General features: G+C 43.7%; 1 long non-coding RNA gene across 1 annotated transcript; it reads left to right on the top strand.

Moving 5' to 3' along the window:
* The first annotated feature begins 4,303 nt into the window (after window positions 1–4,303).
* Window positions 4,304–8,141, top strand: LOC309334273. The gene is made up of 2 exons (XR_014152972.1): window positions 4,304–4,956; window positions 6,207–8,141. It is a non-coding gene; the product is annotated as an uncharacterized lncRNA (long non-coding RNA).
* The last annotated feature ends 12,815 nt before the right edge of the window (window positions 8,142–20,956 follow it).

Raw genomic sequence — 20,956 nt, 5'->3', positions numbered from 1 at the left:
GTGGATGCCTCACAACACAGTCCCTCTCTCTTCCTGGGCCATGACCTTCAACATGGAGTGATGAAAAGACCACCTGTGACCCAAGGCTCTTCAGTTCCGTGCCCAGAGTCTCATAGCCCCTTGCTATATGTTAAAGGCTCTGTGTGGCAGTATCATTTGTACCCACATGAATCTGAAGGAAGGGGTAGTGGTCAGTGGGCTTGATAACACTTGGCAACTTCTCTGGCATATCGTCAATCTTTGCACCTGGAAGACAGCACATCTCCCAGGACATCCTGTTTCCTCCACTGCTGCCTCTGTTCCCCTCAGTTGGGAGACACCTATCACCACCACTCGTCTCCTCCTCCTCTGGGGAGGGCAGGAATCATTTGATGTGCTGTGCCTTCCCAAGCCTGCTTGGAGTACTCTAAGGTCTGTACCTGCTGCTCTTGAGTCTTCCCCTCTTGTCTATTGGAGCTTATTTTGATATTGTGGGGATAAGTTACAAAGGCAGGAATCGTATGGTTTGAGTACTTCCTACAACTTCCTCTCAGCTGGCCATCTCCAGAGTGCAATTCTCTTTTTCCAACATTGTCTCCATGGAAGATAGTAAACTCCAAAGGAAAATTCAGGTGACTATGTTTAAAAATGTGTAGGGAGCATTTGTGAAGATGAATGGTCAACCAGGATGAACTGATACCCTTTTCTCACCCTTGGGCTGCTCTTCCACCTTCCATGATGACATCATCTGATTCTGATATTCTCCTAGCCCCCTCCTCACATTCTGCAGGGTTACCATAGAGACAGCAAGAAACAACTTTGTATCATCGCTATTCCATTGCCCACTTCTTACCGGATGTTGTTCAGTAAGCAGTGTGAGGAGTGCTATCATATTAGATAATTGTGGTTTTTGTGTCAGCATTCCTATCAACATGGTAGGTAGGAAATTGTGCGATCTAGATGTTCACCTGTTCTGCTTCATTGTCCCATGAAGCAGACAGAGAAGCCAGCTGGGAAGTTAAGGATTTATAGCTGGGGAATGGATGAAATATTTGGACAACTTAGAGATGGTAACATACATGCAAGTGGATGCTGTGATAGACGGCAAGAGAAAAGGGAGAAAGGCAGATTCCTTTAAAAAGCTACCCCAGTTAGTCAAGGTCCCAGTACCCGCCATGGGGCTTAGATAAGCCATGACTAAGGCCCATTTAATGGCCTTCAGTGGGACTTAGTCTTGAATATATCTTTCACTAGATGTGCCGATAAAGTCTGAGGCTTCTTCAAAATTACATATTTATTTTCAGTACTACTGTCCATCTACATTGCATTTTGTACAACAATGTACATTGCACTTGTCCAAAGCAGCTTACGAACCAAGAGTTTCTAGGGAGCAACAACACAAAATATCAGTTTGGGAGGAAAAGCAGTAGATAAATACGTAAATATCCATAAATGATCTACATTGATTCAGAACCAAAAGCAGTTTGGTTAGATTCTGCTCTCATGTGAGCCTGGAATAGCAATTGCTCTTTAGATTAATGACGATCTTGGTCGTCGAATTATAGAAATAGGTGAGCTTAGCAGGTGTAAGATTTAGAATGGAATGTACATGTAATAACAGAGTGCAAATATTCTCTGAAAATTAAGCTATGCAAATATTCTTATTTCCCAATCCTGTTCAGTGCCATTATTTCTCTTAACTACTACCCTACCTCCCCATAGCAATTACTGAATCATCCTGTCTGAATTGATCACATGAGATAGGTGATCTTACCCAACCAGGCATTCTTATGTATTAATTTAAAAATCTATGCTTTCCACTTTATTTCTAAAGCATCCATACCCTATACAGATTTCCTCAACCTGGTGCTCTCCAGGTGTTTTGGATAGCAACTCCTGTCATCCGTGATAGAATATACCATGTGCTTGATGGGAGTGATAGTGTCACCAAACCGTGGTAACTTGGCTCTTTTGAAATCCGGAGAGACAAGTGATATCCCATATGCTATAGGACTTTCAATAAGGCACGTCGGAGACCAGATCTGGGTTTACACACCTTTCATGTAACATTTATTTCATATAGTCAAGTATACATTAATACATTGGTACCAAGAGGTTCAAACACTCAAGCATTCACACAAATACTCACACAAGGCCCTTCACGTGGGTTGATCAAGCCTCACATAAGAGCTGTGGGTGTCTGGTTGTAGTGCTGGTCCCGGTGACACTGAGGGTAAGCAGACTGCCCTTTTTATGGTCTTCCCCCTTGGCGTCTATGGGCTGGCTTTTAGAATGACTGAGTTTCCACCACTCTCCTCCTGTTCTCCTTCTGGACCACCACATCACCTTTGCTGCTGTACCTCAGAAATACATACATGTTTCAGGCCTTTATCATCTGTCCGTGGCCCACCGCCAGTTCTTCCTTGTCTTTGTTCTTTTCAGAGGATATTATTGTTCATCGCCAGTGCCGTCCTGTTTTTATCAGGGGATTTTTGCATCAGGGTTTTTTTGCTTTCATTAAGCAAAACCAATGTTCTTTTGGACACAGTTATATATTTTTCCTTGATATAACCAGTTTCTCGCTTCGCCTGCCAGCGTATCATGCTTTGCGAATTCGCCATCTTCCTTGGGCCCAACATTCATACATGACAATAGTTCAAAACATCTGGAAGCCAATGGTAAAGAAGGCTATGCCATGCTGTGTAAACAATCAGGTTTTATAATGCAATGATGTAATCAAAGGCAAACAAATGATGATGAGATGTCAATGTTATATATGTGGGATTTGCAGCCAAAATCACAAATGCACATTTTGCTAGACAAGCACAGGGCTAGTTCTTGAACTTCCAAGAGGGGACCCGTTGCATGTGCTCACCTCCTTTGCCTCCTCTGCTCACCCTTGCCCTCACGGCTCAGCCTCCCCACCTGCTGCAGTGCTTCCCCACCTGCCATGAAAAATCGGAGTGCCCTGGGATAAAGGCAGAGCCCAGGTTGCCTTTAAAAAGTGAGGCTGTCCCTCTTAAAACAGGGTGCTTGGCAGGTGTGTGTTAAATCAAAGCTGGTAAATTGATGCTGGATTATTGTAATGTGTGCTGTATGGGACTGTCCTTACATTTTGTTCAAAAGTTCCAGCTTGTGCAGAATGTAGCAGCTGGACGGATGATGGGAGCACATGACTAACAACATGTGGCCCAATAATAATAATAATAATAATAATAATAATAATAATAATTTATTTATACCCCACCCATCTGGCTGGGTTTCCCCAGCCACTCTGGGCGGCTTTCAACAAAATATTAAAATACAATAGTCTATTAAACATTAAAAGCTTCCCTAAACAGGGCTGCCTTCAGATGTCTTCTAAAAGTCTGGTAGTTGTTCTTCTCTTTGACATCTGGTGGGAGGACGTTCCACAGGGCGGGTGCCACTACCGAGAAGGCCCTCTGTCTGGTTCCCTGTAACTTGGCGTCTCACAGTGAGGGAACCGCCAGAAGGCCCTCGGCACTGGACCTCAGTGTCCGGGCAGAATGATGGAGCTGGAGACGCTCCTTAAAACACATGCACTGTCTGTCTGTCTACTATTGAGCCAGGTTGAGTGTCCTTTCATTAATTTCCAAAGCCCTAAGCAACTTAGGTCCAGGGTACCTTAGGGACTGCCTTATAACCCGGCTTGATCATTGAGGTCATCTGAAGGACTCCAAGTTAGCGAGGCTCATTTGACAATTAACAAGCCTTTATTGTCATCAGCTCAAGCCTGTGGAATGCTCTGTCACTAGAGATTCAGCAAGTGTCTTCTGTTTTAACCTTTAAACACCTGCTGAAAACTTTCGTGGACCACCAAGTTTAGGCAAGCAATTGAGAAAATATATTTCTATAACAGTTAGTTAATAGTCTCTGGTTTTAATTTTTAAATGCATTTTTAATATAGATATTGTAGAACACTTTGGTATTCATTATGATATAGCCATATTTACACATTTTTATAGATAAATAAGTAGTCTTTGGTCCCAAACAAAAGGTGCTTCCCCCTGCTGGAATGTATTATTAAGAAGAGAAGCTCTAATATAGGTGTTAGGACCAGAGTCAGACACAGATCAGCACTAAAGAAATAAGTCACTGATGCCAGTGAAATTAAGGTTTCTAGTGGTTGTGGCTTTTCAGGGGCATCTTCTTCTTCTTCTTCTTCTTCTACTACTTATTATTATTATTATTATTATTATTATTGTTATTGTTATTATTGTTATTATTGTTGTTGTTGTTGTTGTTGTTGTTGTTGTTGTTATTTATACCCAGCCCTCTCCAGCCAAGGCCGGGCTCGGGGCGGCTAACAAGCAATAATAAAAACAAGTTGAATGAATACAACTTAAAAACAAGATTAAAATACAACAATTAAGATATTGCAACATTAAAATATTAAAATGCAGCCTCATCACAGAAGGAGAAAGGAAAAAGGAAAAAGATAGAGGGGGAGGGAATCAAATTGGCTCCAAGCCAAAGGCCAGGTGGAACAACTCTGTCTTACAGGCCCTGCGGAAAGAAATCAGATCCAGATCAGATCTGGCTGATCACAATGGGAAAATAAGATACTGAACCAGATGGACCTTTGGTTTGATCCAGAGGTGGTTTTTCTTACAATGTTCTCTCTCTCTCTCTCTCTCTCTCTCTCTCTCTCTCTCTTTCTGTGTGTGTGGTGTGTAGATGCACACATACATGCACACATGACAAAGTTCATCAGTCTTCCTAATCTTTTTCTCCCATATCCTTGTGATGCACCCATTTACTCACAATGCTCTGGCACCAGGCTACTTTTTCACAGTTATAAACACAAGCCTCTCTATTAATTTCAGATGATGCATTTTCTATGCCTAGCTATGAATAAACCAGATCAATGCCAGTAACATGCTTTATTGGTCCTCCCATGAAATGAATTTGTAGAGAGACAGGCCACGAGATGGAGTCGACATGCAGATGAGATTGGTAAGTGAGAGTGTATTGATTATTTTCACCCCAGGCCAGGCAGTAATTCCAACTGGTGCCAGTATTTCCTCTTGCTTTGGTTCATTATTTATGCGATAAAAACACTATCCCAATGATAACAACACGTTTCATTTCCAACCCCAAGCATAAAGCATCAACACTTAAGATTGTGAGAGGTGAGCAGGAGGGTGGGGGAAAGGGGGGTGGCAGAGATTTTTTTAAAAAAACAAGAAAACAAGTGCTAGAGAAGCTGAAAACTGCTGAGCCTGGTCTTGTGGCTTTTTATGCCCTCCAAAAGGAAGATTGAGAGCAGGTGTTAGATTACCAGGCTCTTTATTAATAACTCAAGGCTTCTAAAAGAGGTGGATTGATGGCACACTCAGCGCTTAGCCAGGGAATAAAACCCTAGGTTCAGCATGCGACTCAAATCCAACTCAAACACTTTGCTCCATCAACTGCCTGCCTCTCCTCAACAAAAAGAAGCCCTCTTGAGGAAGAAAAGGGATCCAGCAAATAAAATTGGACTCTTCTTCCACATGAGCATTCATACTAAATAAATAAATAAATAAATAAATAAATGTCAAGGCTTTGCTTAAAAGCCAGAGAGATTTCCTTTGTCAGACTGCAGGAACACTTGGGAAACGAGTGTTCTCTGGTGTCACCCACCATCAGCTTGCTTTGCAAGAAAGTCCAAACTTTCTGGCTCCTTTGATGAAATAACTGAAGGTTGTTTTAGAACAGAGATAGCCAACATTGTGCCTTCCAGATGTTGTTGATCTCCAGCCCTCATCAGCCCCTGACAGCATAGCCCAAGGTCAGGGAAGATGGGGGTTGGAGTTCAATAAAATCTGGAGGTCACAATGTTGAAATGCCTAGTACTTGGTTTAGACCAGGGATAGCCAACATGAAGCCCTTCAGATAGTGTTGAACTGTAACTCCCATCATCATTGCTGACTGTTGGCCATGCTGGCCTAGGCTCATGGAGTTTGGAGGGCACCATGTTTCTATCCCTGGTTTAAGACAAGCTTCAGGCATTTCATCAAAGGAGGCATCTTGTGAAAAGACTTTCTCTTTTCCACAACCCAAGTCCAATGGGGGAACTTGAGGGGGGCAGCATTAAAGCAAAAAACTGTAACAAAATACATACTTCACATGACCTTTATGAGAAAAAAAAACTGAGATGCATATCCTTCTTAAATCTCTTAACCAGCTGCCAACACCACTTCTCTTTCTGATTCCTTTTTCCCTAGCTGTGGAAATTAATCTGAAGCAGTGGTGGACTTTGAACTCTCAAATTTGAGTGGCACCCTGTGTAATGCTAAAATTCAGCGACCCTCACCCCCACCTCTTGCATTCTGTTGTACATCATTGCTGCAGCGTCTCCTGTAGTGCTGGTGCAAATATTTAAGACCAAACCAGTTGCTCTACCCTGAAACCACCTCTGTCTGAAAGTAGGGTAGTCCTCTTAGCACTCCTTCGGTCTGTTCAGGTCAGAGCCCAATCCGTATCTTCCTCTGAACTCCTCTTATGAGCTCAAAGCAAGTTAGGTAAGTAGGTGGGACAGACCCTGAGATACCATAATACTTAGTTAGATAAAGACTTCTAAAGTCAAGCCTATATTAAAGGGATTGTAATAAAGCAAAGAAGAGATATAGGTGGTAACAGTAAAAACGAAACAAAAAAGCAGTGGTTATAAAGTTGCTCTTACACTTGATTTGGTCCTAAGCTTAGCTTCAGTAAGTTTTATACAATAGCAATAGCATGGGTTCCATCATGGAAGGGAACAAGGAAGTTTCTCTAAGATTGTTCAAACTGTCCATGTTTATGTTGTTTTCCAAGCTGGGGGTGATGAGTCAACCTCAGTCAGATGAAGCTCTGGGATTTTTAGGTTCCACATGTGCACATGGATGGCAATATTTAGCACACATGTTTGTTTGTTTATTACATTTGTGTATCATCATATACCTGTAGATCTCAGGGCTCTTTACATCATCATTGTCATCATTTATTTATATGCTACTCATCTGACTTGGTTACCCCAGCCACTTGGGGCGGCTTCCAACAAATTAAAGCACAGTAAGACATCAAACATTAAAAACTTCCCTATACAGGGCTGCCTTCAGATGTCTTCTAAAAGTCAGATAGTTGTTTATTTCCTTGACATCTGATCAGAGGGCGTTCCACAGAGCTGGTATGGCTACCGAGAAGGCCCTCTGCTTGGTTCCCTGTAACCAGTGAATCTAAGTGTCCAGGCTAAATGATAGGGGTGGAGATACTCCTTCAGGTATGCAGAGCCAAAGCCATTAGGTAGGGTTTGCCATATGTCCATTTCCCCCCAAACACGTCCTCTTTTGCGGGAATAAAATTTGTGTCTGGGTGGATTTTTAAAATCTGGCAAATATCTAGGCTTTCTATTCTTGCAGAGCACATGGACCTCAAGCGAGCTTTTGCCATATGTGTAATCACAGAGATTTCCTGACCTGGCTGTGTATAGTTACTTTTGCAACGTTGCCAGTTGCCGGTGCATGCATCTGGAGCTGGTTCAGGCTCCCTGCCTCCTCCACTGACCAACCCAGAAAAGGGAAGCAGTAAGCATCGTGAGATTTGGGCCGCCTTACATGGGGATGGGTGAGTGTGTGAAATTTAAATTAGAAACCTGACAGAGTTTCCTGTTGCTTCCACAGCAGCCGGAACTGGGAATGTTTGCAAGAAGACACAGGTGAGCGGCAGTTAAAAGAGGACAAGGGGAGTTTATTTTTTCTCTCACTCTCCATTTGCCTTCCCTGTTTCTATGTTTGCTGAGAAAAATGCTAGGTGTGGGAGTTATAGCAAGTGAAGGGACTGTGTGTGAAGAGGAAGGATTTGCTGGGGTGAGTGCAAATGTTCATTCATTCCTAGAAATTGATAGAAGATTCAAGAAGCAGCAAAGTGCTGATTGTTTTGTCTATCCGAGGACATTTTCTATGGAAACCATTTTCTGGACATGCACAGTTTCTGCAGAACACAGTGATCTGTTTCTCAGTCTGTTTTATCTCTCCAAGCTGACAACACGGAGAGAAAGAGATTTTGCACCTTGGAACTTTAAGTGTACCTTCACCAGTGGCTGCGGTGAAAGCCTGTGTATATAGCTGAAACCATTTACGTGTTTATGACCAGCAAGTAAAGCAATTACTTGTTGAACTTTATTGTCTCCATTGTTTGTTTTACTCCATGGGCTAGAGCTCCTATGCACTTCAGAATAACGTGTGTCACTCTGCTGATTTATGGCCCCTAGCACTTGCAGTGAAAGTGTGCCAGACCCCTTTTTATGGTTCGAAGGTCATAAATCCTTAACAGGAATCTGCCACCACCCCCACTTGTTCTTGCTCTGACTTTATCTAGTAAACTTTTCTGCTGTGCCCTTTTTTTGCAATTGCCCCACTCTTGAGTAATGCTACTGAGGAGACAAGCTCTTTTCAGCAAGCATGGTTAGCTCTAGCTTTCTTCTCATCCTTGGAGCTGGTGAGGGCTTGTGATTTGGAGGCTTCTAGAGCACATTTGCAGACATGAGCCCTGCCTATCTCAGTGTTGGACCCACAGTGCCAAAACAAGCCTTCCTGACCTCCATCTTGAAGCTGGAGACAGGAAGGAACCATCTCTGCAATCACATTGGGCATCCATACATTTTTTCCCATCATAACTGAGAATGACTCCCAGCCTTCTCTCAACCTCCAAGCTGAAAAAGAGGGCCGTAGCTATGCATAATGTAATTAAATTATTTTTAATTTTGTTTTTAATGCTATAACCCCCACCCAAAGAAACAGAGCATGGAATGCTACTTGAGAACATTTGTTTCAGAGGCTAAGCGCATGAATAGGAATAAGGTCTTGGATGAGGGTCAGGCTCCTGGCAACCACTGATACCTGGTTGGCTGGGAAAGCTGCCCAGAATTTGTGGACCACTAAGTGTTATGTCTTAGCTCTTGAATTTGTGTTTGCTAGCAGATTCTAAGGTGGTTCTTTGTGCTATCTTAAAGGAAATATGCACTATATCACAGCTTCTATAGCCTACATATGGTAAAGGTATTTAAAATAAGAGTCGTCATAGTGATCTGTAGTTAAAAGTAGAGGTTGGTAAATGTGTCCTTTTTTTGCTCATCAAAATTGGCAATCCTATGTTTAGGGCTTTAAAGGCCAGTACCAACACTTTGAATTGTGCTAAGAAATGTACTGGGAGACAATGTAGATCCTTTAGGACTGGTGTTATATGGTCCTGTTATATGGTCCCCATGTAGAGTGCATTGCAGTAGTCCAAGCAAGAGATAACCAGAGCATGTACCAGTCTGGTGAGACAGGGTAGGTGGGGTCTCAGCCATTGCCCCAGATGGAATTGGTAGACAGCTGTCCTGGACACAGAATTGACTTGTGCCTCCATGGACAGCTGTGACTCCACAATGACTTCCAGGCTGCACACCTGGAACACAGCTACCAAATTCAGGACCAGGGAATCTCTAACACCTGCCCTCCCCCTGTCCCTCAGAAACAATATTTCTGTCTTGTTGGGATCCAGTCTCAATCTCTTAATGGCCATCCACCCCCAGCTACCTCAAGATACCTACACAGGACATTCATCACTGGTTCTAGTTTAAACAAAAGGTTCTGGGTATAATCTGCATATTGGTGAACACCTAGCCCAACCCCCCTATTGATCTACTGCAGCAGTTTCATATAGAAGTTAAAAAGCATGGGGGAGAGGGCAGAGCCTTGAGGCACCCCACAAGTGAGCTGCCAAGTGATCACTCATCCCTCACATGGTCCAGGAGGAAGGAGCGGAACCACTGCATAACAGTGCCTGCATCTCCCAGCCCTCCAAGATGGTCAAGGAAGATACCCTGGGTTGACAGTATCAGAAGCCACTGAGAGATCCAACAGGACCAGGAAATAGCTTTCACTTCTGTCCCTGGTCATCAACTAGCATGACCAGGGCAGCTTTAGTCCCATGATGAGACTTCCAATTGGAAGGAGTCCAAATACTCTGCATCCTCCACTCATGTCTGAAGTTGTTCTGTGACCACCCACTCAATCACTTTGCCCAGGAACGGAATATTTGAAACTAGGCAATAATTGGCTATAGTGTCTGGGTCTAAGGATGTTTGATGATAGCTTCTTTAAGGGAGTCCGAGAAAACTCCATCACAGAGAGAAGCATTCACCACCTCACAGAGGCCATTGCCCAGCCCTGCCTGGCTTGCTTTATGAGCCAGGATGGGCAAGGATCAAGAAAAACAGGTGGTCGGTTTCACTCATCCAAGCAGCCTGTCCACATCCTCAGAGGTAACAGGTTGAAATTGATCCTATACAACTGACATGTCCAATGCGTCAATCACGATCTTCTCGTCAATTGCATGATGGATTCTGGTCGATCACAACCCAGGCGTCAGGTCGCCTCCACCTGCTGGGTGATCGCTGGGTCGCTGCTGGAGCAATTCAGCAGGTGGCATGGCCAGTGGAGGCTCCGTGTAGCCAGGCTTGCTCACAGCTGCTGCAGCAAGTGCTCTGGCTGGTGCTGGTGCCGCCTCCACCTCACAGCTGCCTCAAGTGCCCTGCTCCAGCCACCAGCTTTGCCGGATGCCAAGCCAGCTGGTTGGCTCCAGAAATGTGCAAGGCACCTGCCTCCATCCCCTGCAAACACAGCCCCAGGGCAGAGAGGCACGCAGGCTCCGAACAGGCTGCAGCGCTGCGAAGGGAGCTCTGGGAAGGGAGGCACATGAGAGAGACAATGACATCCCTCCTCCCTCCCCTGCCAGTTCCTATGGAAAGAAAGCACCTTCTCCCTCCTAGTTCTGCATGGATGCTGAACTTTCCCCACCTTTCCAGCTCCAGCCTAGCTGTGTTTACTTGAAAGTAAGCCACTGTCCCCCTCCTCATAGAGCTCTTCGTCTGGTAAAGGGGGAATTGGACATTTCAGGGCGCACTGGTTTCCCACGCTCCAAGGGCCTGGGAGGGGGCTGGTGGGGGTGTAATAATTTGTTATTATTTTTATCATCATAATAATAATTTATTATTTATACTGTACTCCGTCCATCTGGCTGAGTATCCCCAGCTAAATATAAAATGTTTAATTTGAAGAATTACAATGGGAGTGTGGTAGATCACTGCTGGTTTTTGATACTGGATACTAGCTCACAGCCTACTGGAAGTTGGACATGCCTGCTATACAACTTGACAAGACATAGCTCTGGCACTCGCCCACACCAGCCCTGCTACCATAATGCAGTCTGAGCAATTTTATCTGCAAAAAACTTCAAAAAATCATTGCAGGAGATCTTGGGGTCCTTATCAGACCCCAATGGCTAAGGTGGTTCTGTTAGACTGTGAAGCACCTGAAAGAGTCTCCATTCCAAAAGGAAGAGCTGTTTGGCAGAGGAACAGGTTCCCACGAGAGGTGGTGGACTCTGCTTCCTTGGAGGTTTTTAAGCAGTGGTTATATGGCTATCTGACATGGATGCTTTAGCTGAGATTCCTGCATTGCAGAAGATTGGACTAGAGGACCCTTGGGTCCTTTCCAACTCTAAGATTCTATGATTCTATGGCACTATTTTCCACAGATGCAATAGAGGCAGCAAAGAAGGTCCTCTTTGCCATCACTATTGACACTTGGTAGGCTCGACATTGAGCTCTAACCCATATTCAGTCTGATTCACAGTAAGTTTTTCACCACCAGTGCTCTAGCAATGTCAGCAATTGTTTCATCACCCTCAGTGCTGGGGAAAACCACAAGACCGTCTGGGCTCCATGCAATCAGAGAGGGTACTTTGGAGCCAGACAGTCAATAGCCCTGGTTAGCTGCATATTCCAGTGAGCCACCAGGAAATCAGATGAGAGGCTATCAGCATGGGATAAGACACCCCCACCACTTTCCTAAAGCCATTTAGATCCATTAAGTGCTGGGGGTGCACCATTCAAATTGGTCCCACCTCCCTGTGGAAGGGAAGGGTCGTGGAGAAGTCTAGTTGTACCAGGAAGAGGTACTTCTTTTGTTCCACTGGAACTTAGTGTCAGATCACCCACATCCACATCCACAAACACCAGATCTAAGGCTATGTGTAGGGTCAGACATTAAAAAAAAACATGACATTTGAATCCACACAAAACATTCAATTTTATTTATTCAAAATGCCTTGAGTGAAAAGAAGAGAAGAAAACAACTGCTAGTCAGTTACCAAGTGAGTCCCTCCCTTTTGCCATCTGGAGTCAAGGTGGTTACTTGGCATTCTTAGTATTGTTGGCCTGCATTTTCTTCACCCCTTGTTTTGTTTCCTTGCAAAACACATGCTCTGCAGGAACTTGAAATCAACCCCCTTCAAAGATTAATAACTAACTGATCTGGGTGTTGTTGTTGTTTAGTCGTTTAGTCGTGTCCGACTCTTCGTGACCCCATGGACCAGAGCACGCCAGGCACTCCTGTCTTCCACTGACTCCCGCAGTTTGGTCAAACTCATGTTTGTAGCTTCGAGAACACTGTCCAACCATCTCGTCCTCTGTCATCCCCTGATGTGTCCCCTGATACTGATCTGGGTATTATCTTAATGCTATTTCTGTGCCACTTGTGAGACTGGTTGTTTGTGGTGTGGTTCTTGGACTTGGCCATGGCTTAAACCTCAAACTCTGCCACAGTTCAAACCCAAACCAGAAATGTTCAGCACGTGGAAGTAAATTTATGAAGTGATTTCAGGAGATGCATCCTTTCCCTGCGTGCTAGATAGCTTGATGGGCAGGGGGCAGGTTTACTTGTGGATTTATGAGAAGCTCAGGCTACATAAAAACTTCTTTCTATTATGAAAGGATGCAGCCCCTGGCATATATTGTGATTAAGGGAAAGGAGAGTTGAAGATTTGAATTCCCTAGCAAGGCTCTCTCTCTTAGCCCCCATTAATTACAGCAAATCTCCCATAGTGACCAGAGATTGGAAGACAGATATTTCCTGTTATGGTAGAAGGTAAAGGCTCTGATGAACTGTTGCATTATCCATGCAACTATTCTAAAGGGCAGCCAGGTACATAGAGCTGACCCCCCCCCCACTTCCCCCTGATTCAAGGCATGAAGCCAGAGGGCTAAAACTTCTCCATCTAATGATGCTTAAAAACACCATTCAAATCAATTCACTTCTTTCATTCTGCATATTGACTTGTAACCATAATGTGTGCCCAAGCTTCCTCATTGAAGGATTGTCTGGTGTTGAGAGGTTGAAAGTGAAGTGGGAATGTTTTGTGCCATTAATTCTCTCAGTCCCTCATTAATAGCCCAGAAATGAACCTGATCATTAATGTTTAAAGGATACTCAGTTCTTTAAAATGCTATTAAGAACACACAAAGGGGAAGGGGGTTGACTTGGATCTCTCTTGCCAGAAAGCCTAACAGCATTCGTTCAGTAGGAATTGACTTATTTGTGTGCTAGCCCATAACTGCAATTATAAACAGAAAAGCAAGCAAGGATCATCATATACAATACTTATATGCAATAACACATTATAACACTTGAAAGTAAGTTCTCTTCTATGTGCGTGGTGTGTTTTATAGTTAGCAGCCAGCAGCAGTCAGATTTAGCTCATTTCAGCTTTTGGGAGCTTGCAACCAAAAGCTCATGAACAGAACTTGCAAATAGGGGCATTTGCAAGGGTATTTAGTGGGGGAGTTTGAAGGGGGAGGCCCACAGTACAGTTTCATGGTGTGCTAAGGAACAAAAGATATGGAGGGCGAGGGAGCTGTTACACCTCTGCCATGTTTTTCTTTCTGCCAGAGAATGTACAAAAGTACACATGTAGCAAGTGCAAACTGGTTGCCTTGCTGGAAGAGAAGGTGCAGCAGCCTGAGGCATGCATAGCCACACTTCAAGCTACAGGACAAGATGCAAGTTTCTCAATACAGCTGAGTTGACTGTGATGGAACAGCAACACCAGTGGTTTGCCCCTGGGGAGGAGGAAGAATGTCTATTGCAAGAGACTAGCCCCTGGAGGAATTTGACACAAAGAAATAGGACAGCCACAAGTCACACTGTCACTGGAGCTGCAAAAACGAGGACAGCATTTGCATACCGCAGGGCACACTAAGGTGGCTGTGAAAGATACAGTGCACAGAACAATTCCTGCCACCACCAACCCCCGGAGGAGGAAGAGACAGGAGGAGATGGGCTTGGAGGAGTCTTTTTACACTCGACCTAACTTCTTCAGATCCAAGGCTCCTGATCTTGGATGAGTATCCTTATAACCCACTTGCTACCTTCCATTGAGACAATCTCAGAGAAAGGGAATCACATTGCTCCAGACAAGGCAAGCTGAGAGTAGGCTGTACTCAAGCTATAGGGTTCCTGCCTTTATATCCAGATAAGCTCCAGTAAACAAGTGGAGAAGACTCAAGAGCAGCTACAGACCTTAGAACACTCCAAGGAGACTTTCAAAGACAGAGCGTATAAGAATGGTTCCTGCCAGATCTACCTCCCTTTTAAATCACGCACAATTCAAAGTGTGGGTGATGACCTTTAAAACCCTAAACGGCCTTGGCCCAGTATACCTGAAGGAGCATCTCCACCCCCATCATTCTGCTTGGACACTGAGGTCCTCCTGTGAGGGTCTTCTGCTGGTTCCCTAACTGCAAGTAGTGAAGTTACAGGGAACCACTGAGAAATGCTATTGGGTGACAGAGAAAAGGTGAAACTATTCAATTTTGCCTCTGTCTTCACCCAAAAGGAAAGTGATGCCCAGCCTGGTGATAACAGAATAAATGATGTAAGGAGGGAGCCGCAGCCCAAGACAGGAAAAGAGGTAGTAAGGGAACACCCAGCTACTTAAAATGAATTCACATCTCCAGGGCTTGACGAGCTGCATCCAAGGGAACTAAAGGAGCTTGCAGGTATGATTTCAGAGCCTTTGTCTATTATCTTTCAGAATTATTGGAGAACAGGTAAAGTCCCTACAGACTGGAGGTGGGCAAATGTTGTCCCCATCTTCAAAAGTGGGGGAAAGGAAGACCCAGGTAACTACCGACTGATGAGCTTGACATCGATACCAGGGGAGGTCCTAGAACAGATAATTCAACAGTCAGTCTGTGAGCATTTAGAAAAGGATGCTGTGATTACTAAGACCCAGCATGGGTTTCTCAAAAATAAATCATGCCAGACCAATCCGATTTCTTTCTCTTTTTTTATGGTATTACAAACTTGGTGGATCAGGGAAATGCTGTGGATGTAGTGTATCTCGATTTAAGTAAGACTTTTGACAAAGCCCCCCATGATATTCTTGTGAGGAAGCTGGTAAAATGTGGGTTGGACGAGGTAACTGATAGTTGGAATTGTTGACTGACTGAATCTAAAGAATACTCATTAATGGTTCCTTGTCATCCTGGAAAAAAGTGACAAGTGGGGTTCCACAACTTTCTGACAGCAAGAGCTATTCGACAGTGGAATGGTCTCCCTCAGGAGATTGTAGACTCCCATTCCTTGGAGGATTTAATCAAAGGTTGGATGGTCATCTGCCATGGATGCTTTAGCTGAGATTCCTGCTTTGCAGGGGGTTGGACTAGATGACCCTTGGGGTCCCTTCCAGCTCTACATTTCTATAAATCTATGAAGTGGCACACATATCCAAAGAGTTAACACAGAAAGGATGCACTTTTTAAAAGTGAATCTTTCTACTTTCCATTCCTGCTTCAGGTCAGTGTGGTATATCACAGAGTACGGCATCGGCTCAGCTGCCAGTCCACGTGATGCCATTAATCCACCTCTTGGCATTTTTCAACATTAAACCTATGTGCATATTATTACAGTATGTCAGCTGGAAAGCTGCCACCTCCCTCCCCCCTCCACAAAGGCCACTCACAGCTAACAGTATGAATTATTGGAAAAATTGCAACAGAGAGGGAGCCCTCTCTGCAGCCCCCTTTGCTCTCGATGGGTTTATGCAAATCAGCCAGATTAAGCCAGCAGAGTTGACCTTAGTCATAAAATAAATCCACTTGATGTATAAGTAAGGGATGGAGAAGTGGGCAGGGTTGGAGGGAAGCGGGGAGCTGAAGCGGTGACATAGAATTTATGCAGAAGGAAAGCAATGCACTACTTTTCTATGTTTCTGTCCTGCCCATTCCACAGTTTTCTGAGTCATTAACCAAGCCATTTTGCGATGCATTTAAACTTTCTTGAACTTAGCTATACAATCAGCAGTGAGGGAGAAAAGACGACTTAGTGGAAAGGTGTGGAGTCAGCAGAAAAAAGGGGTGGATGGGAAAGATGAGAGGCAGCAAAGTAGCCTGGTCTGTTTATACAGCCTTTTCCCAACCAATGCTTCCTCCCCCACCCCATTGAGTAGGTCAGGAGAAGTTTTCTTTAACCTTTTGCACATGTTCCAGCCACATATTCAATGAGAGACTTGCTTAATGGGAAGTGTGTTGTGAGAGGCAGTCAGCAGCGACACCAATTTCCACAGTAGCGAGTCACCCATCTGGAATGAAGGATATCTCAGGCCCTCTATTTCTGATGTTTAGAGTATGAGCACCATCACTGATTTAGCCAAAATGGCACATCCCATACACATGGGGGAGGTATCACCAGGCTTGAAAAAATGCAAGCAATTGGGGGGGGGGGACTAAGGGGAGCAATCAAACCCTTCCCTAAAAAAAAAGGGACTCTAAAGCCTGTGCATTATCAGTGGTCATGGTGGGTGATTTGTTGGAGGGAGAAAATGGAAGACATGGGGAATAGATGGAATTATTTGTTTACTTTCTTTCCTACATTGATCTTTCCCCCTTTCTTCCATCATGGAGCCCAAGTTACTATACATGTTGAAATTGTTCAGAGGAGCACTGTGAGTTGTCTCCCATGGATGCAGGAGGCCGACTGGCTTCAATTAGAAGTCCATGGATTAGAAGCACTTCACACACACTCTCTCTCTCTCAGCCCTGCATTCCCTGCTGGGTAACCCTCCTCTAGATGCTTAAGTCTTCCCTCCTCTGTGATTCCTATGATGATTGGCCCCATGCTGCTATTAAGCTTTTTCCTAAGTTCAAGAGCAGTACCAGGGACAAGTTCCATCAGAATCATGAGAGGGGGAGCAGATGGAGGTTTAAAACTTTTCTCTCCATGCAATCTCCCTTGTGTTGCTCAGGTGGCTGAGGAACAGCTGAGAGTGGTGAAAAGAGGTTGTGGTGCAGACAAAAGTTGATATTCAGCTGGAAACCCCCCTCCCTGCTCTTTCTTCCACTTGGCTAATCAGTGGGAGAGTATGTTGAGAGCTATGTAAGATTATGCAGTGGGCCAGAAATAGCCAGGGAGGGGGGATATTGCAAACTTCTGAACAAGAAAATAAAAATAGAGAGAATCATATTTCTTGGAAACTGTGCACACTGACCAGAGAATTTTCATTGCACCTGAAGAATATAAACCTCTTAATGGAAGGTTCACCATGAGACCTAGTGAATGTACACAATAGTTAGTTATTATGCACATTAATCACTCAATTTACATTCCCCTGATTGTACCCCCACAAACATGCAGTGTGTCTCAGAAATACATGGCATCAAACACCATCAGTCCAATGACCATTCAAGGCTCCATTATGAATGCACACAGCAACAACCAGGATGTCTAGCCTATTGAATGGCCATCACAAAATGACAGGATGAGAGCAATCAAAAGGCAGTCTTTGGATCATCTCATTATTGTAAATTTCTAAAGGAATCAATTCCATGATTTAGAGACTTGTGAAATCCAAAGCAGAACTAGATTTCAATATACACATTCATGGTTTACAGCTATATATTACCTCTAGAATCAGAGGCAGCATAAACCTCTAAATAGCAGTCACTGGGGAAGAGCAGCTGGATGGGGCTATTGTGTTCATGTCTTGTGTACATCTGTTTGGTCACTATGAGAAACAGGAGGCTCAACTATATGGCCCTTTGGGCTGATCCAGCAGGGCTATTCTTATGTTATTTAGTCTAGGAAGTTCAGAAATGGAGTATGAAATTCCTCAGGTATCCCCAGTAATAGCGATGAGTATGGAGAAGAGAAGTGGTGGTGGTAGCAGTAGCAAGAGCATCATGTTTTGTACTTGCTTATGTATCAGATATATATCCTCTCCAATTCAACATGTCTAGAACATAGGAAGCTGCCTTACATCAAGTCAGAACAATGGTCCATCTAGCTCAGCACTGGCTACACTGGCTACACTGACTGGCAACAGCTCTCCAGGATTTCACACAGGGATCTCTCCTAGCTGTACCTGGAGAAGTCAGGGATTGAACAGAGACCTTCTGCATTCAAAAGGTGCTCCACAACTGGTGTATAGCCCTTTCTCCAACTGAAGGCAATTCAGTGACATAATAAGACACAAAGGAAAAGTAACCAACTCATCAGCGTGTCACAAACAAAAGTGCCTTTGTTCTGAGTTGAGTTCTTAAGTATCCTTGCCCAGGTACCTCTGGAATTCCAGGGAAGAAAGCAATGAAAGCCATATCCATTGAATGGCAGAGGTCAAATACCTTACCTTATTTTTGACACTGCCAGGGGGAAATTACTTCACTTCTCAGTTGTTCATGCCTTCCTTAAAGAATTTCATAATTCAGCAAAATACAACTAGTTATATAGATGGCATCCCATTCTCTCCCTCACAATAGTCCTCAATGACATCTTCATGCCACCAAATCATGAAATGTCACAGGATATTAGAGCACTACAAAAAGGAAAATGTTCACACAAGGAAGTTTGGGTGTTACTGTTCCGGTGGCTACTTCTGCCTCATCAAGAAACATCTGTTTTGGTCCCAAAACTGAAAATGCAAAATATTCAATGCAACCCATATTTAGAGGGTTGTAAAGGTATACACCTAGACAGCATCTTCAAAAGCAGAGACATCACCTTGCCAACAAAGGTCCGTATAGTTAAAGCTATGATTTTCCCAGTAATGATGTATGGAAGTGAGAGCTGGACCATAAAGAAGGCTGATCGCCGAAGAATTGATGCTTTTGAATTATGGTGCTGAAGGAGACTCTTGAGAGTCCCATGGACTGCAAGAAGATCAAACCTCTCCATTCTGAAGGAAATCAGCCCTGAGCGCTCACTGAGGCTCCAATACTTTGGCCACCTCATGAGAAGAGAAGACTCCCTGGAAAAGACCCTGATGTTGGGAAAGATTGAGAGCACAAGGAGAAGGGGACAACAGAGGAAGAGATGGTTGGACAGTGTTCTCGAAGCTACTAAAATGAGTTTGACCAAACTGTGGGAGGCAGTGGAAGACAGGAGTACCTGGCGTGCTCTGGTCCATGGGTTCACAAAGCGTCAGACATGACTAAACGACTAAACAACAGCAACAAAGGTAAAAAGGTAAATGTTGTATCCAATGTTAGTCATAAGGCATAGACCACTGGATAGTAGCCAAGTCCAGTTCAGAGAAGATCCACAGAAATTAATATACCTAATGTAATCATACCTACCCCCAGGGAGGTTCAGCTGGCATCCTTCTTATACACCTTTAGATGTCAGGTCAAAATGTTAGTTTTCTCCCAGGCCTTTGGCAGATTGACATCCAATGCCCTTTTAAATGTTTTGTGGGAGGGGAGTTATTGGTTTATTTAAATTTTTGTTATGTTGTGTTTTTTATGTTGTACTTTTGTGCTGTGAACCTCCCTGAGATCTGTGGGTAACAGTACAGTACCGTAACTTACAAGTTGTGTAGTGCCTCACAAGCTTTATTATGCTTACCTCCATCCTTTTCCTATGAGACCTCACACAGTTGTTCAGATTTGTCAAGTGGGAGACCAAAAGCCAAGCAATGGATGCATAGTTATGTAGTATATGGATAAGGAGCTGGATGTGGGGCCAGAACATTATCTTTTTCCATGGACCAAGTCTGATAGTTGGGCAAGGTTGCCCATCTCTTAATCACCTAGGTGGAATCTACACACATGTTAAAAGCATTGTTAAAATGCTTTTTAAAAAATCACTTTGAAAAATGCATTGAACTTGCTATGGCTCACTGTCGCCATCTGGTGTAACAATTGTATATTGCACTTTACAACACAGTCAAAATGTTTTATTTGCTGCTGTATAGCTGAGTCCCTAGTGTTACAATTATGTGAAGTAACCCATTTCTGTCTGAGCTGACATTTGCCTGATCATTGGGGTTTGCACAGTGCACAGAAATCCCTTTGATACAGACACATCTTTCTTTGCCTGCCCTACACCTGACAGGTGTAGAACAGGTGGACATGGCTTGGCTACATTGGCATTGTGGGTCAAATGGTGGAGGCCTGGCAGGAAAAAATAAGGCCAGAGGTTCCATGCTTCTAATGTAGAAGAAGAAGTCAACCCATTAGTTATACTGGTTCTTTGTGTGATCATAGAGTTGGAACACAGATGAGATTTGCTTTTATACTCCATTCCTCTTAATAAAGGGTGGTGTCTAATAGGCATCACAGCCGATAAATCCATGGGTTATAGCCAGCTAAGTTCAACTCACAGTAGACCCCTTGACAGTATTCCTACGTTAGTCATGCCCATTAATTCCAATGAGCCTTCTCTAACATTAGGTACAGCCCACATCTCTTGTTTCAGCAGCCCTACATACTGTATGTTGCTTTAAATATTGATAATGAAAGTCATATATCACAGGTTTAGGAGAATGACAGGTTCCATGCCTGATAGCAAGAGCGTTCTACAATAATCAGATATTCAATAATTCATGAAAATATATTCCCTTCCCAAATCAAATTGGAAGCTATTTTGTGTAATATATTATTTAAAATTCAATATTATAATGCTCATAACTTGGTCTTCCTGCATCAGAGGACCATTCTGAAATGTGATTATGTGCAGACTCTATTTAAATGTGACAATTTTGGCTTTTCATTTGTTTAGCGGCTTAAATGTGGGAGCCAGAGTGGAACTAAGTCGCCTGACAACAAAATCCAAATGGCTGCTGCAGAGAACATTGCAGGGTCATTCTATAACTTGAAAGGCATTTATATGTAAAAAAA

The sequence above is a fragment of the Podarcis erhardii genome, assembly GCF_964252035.2.
Source record: "Podarcis erhardii genome assembly, chromosome: Z".
In the NCBI taxonomy this organism is placed as follows: Eukaryota; Metazoa; Chordata; class Lepidosauria; order Squamata; family Lacertidae; genus Podarcis; species Podarcis erhardii.
Note: the sequence above shows the minus strand (reverse complement) of the source record. Positions and strands in the feature narration are given on the sequence as shown.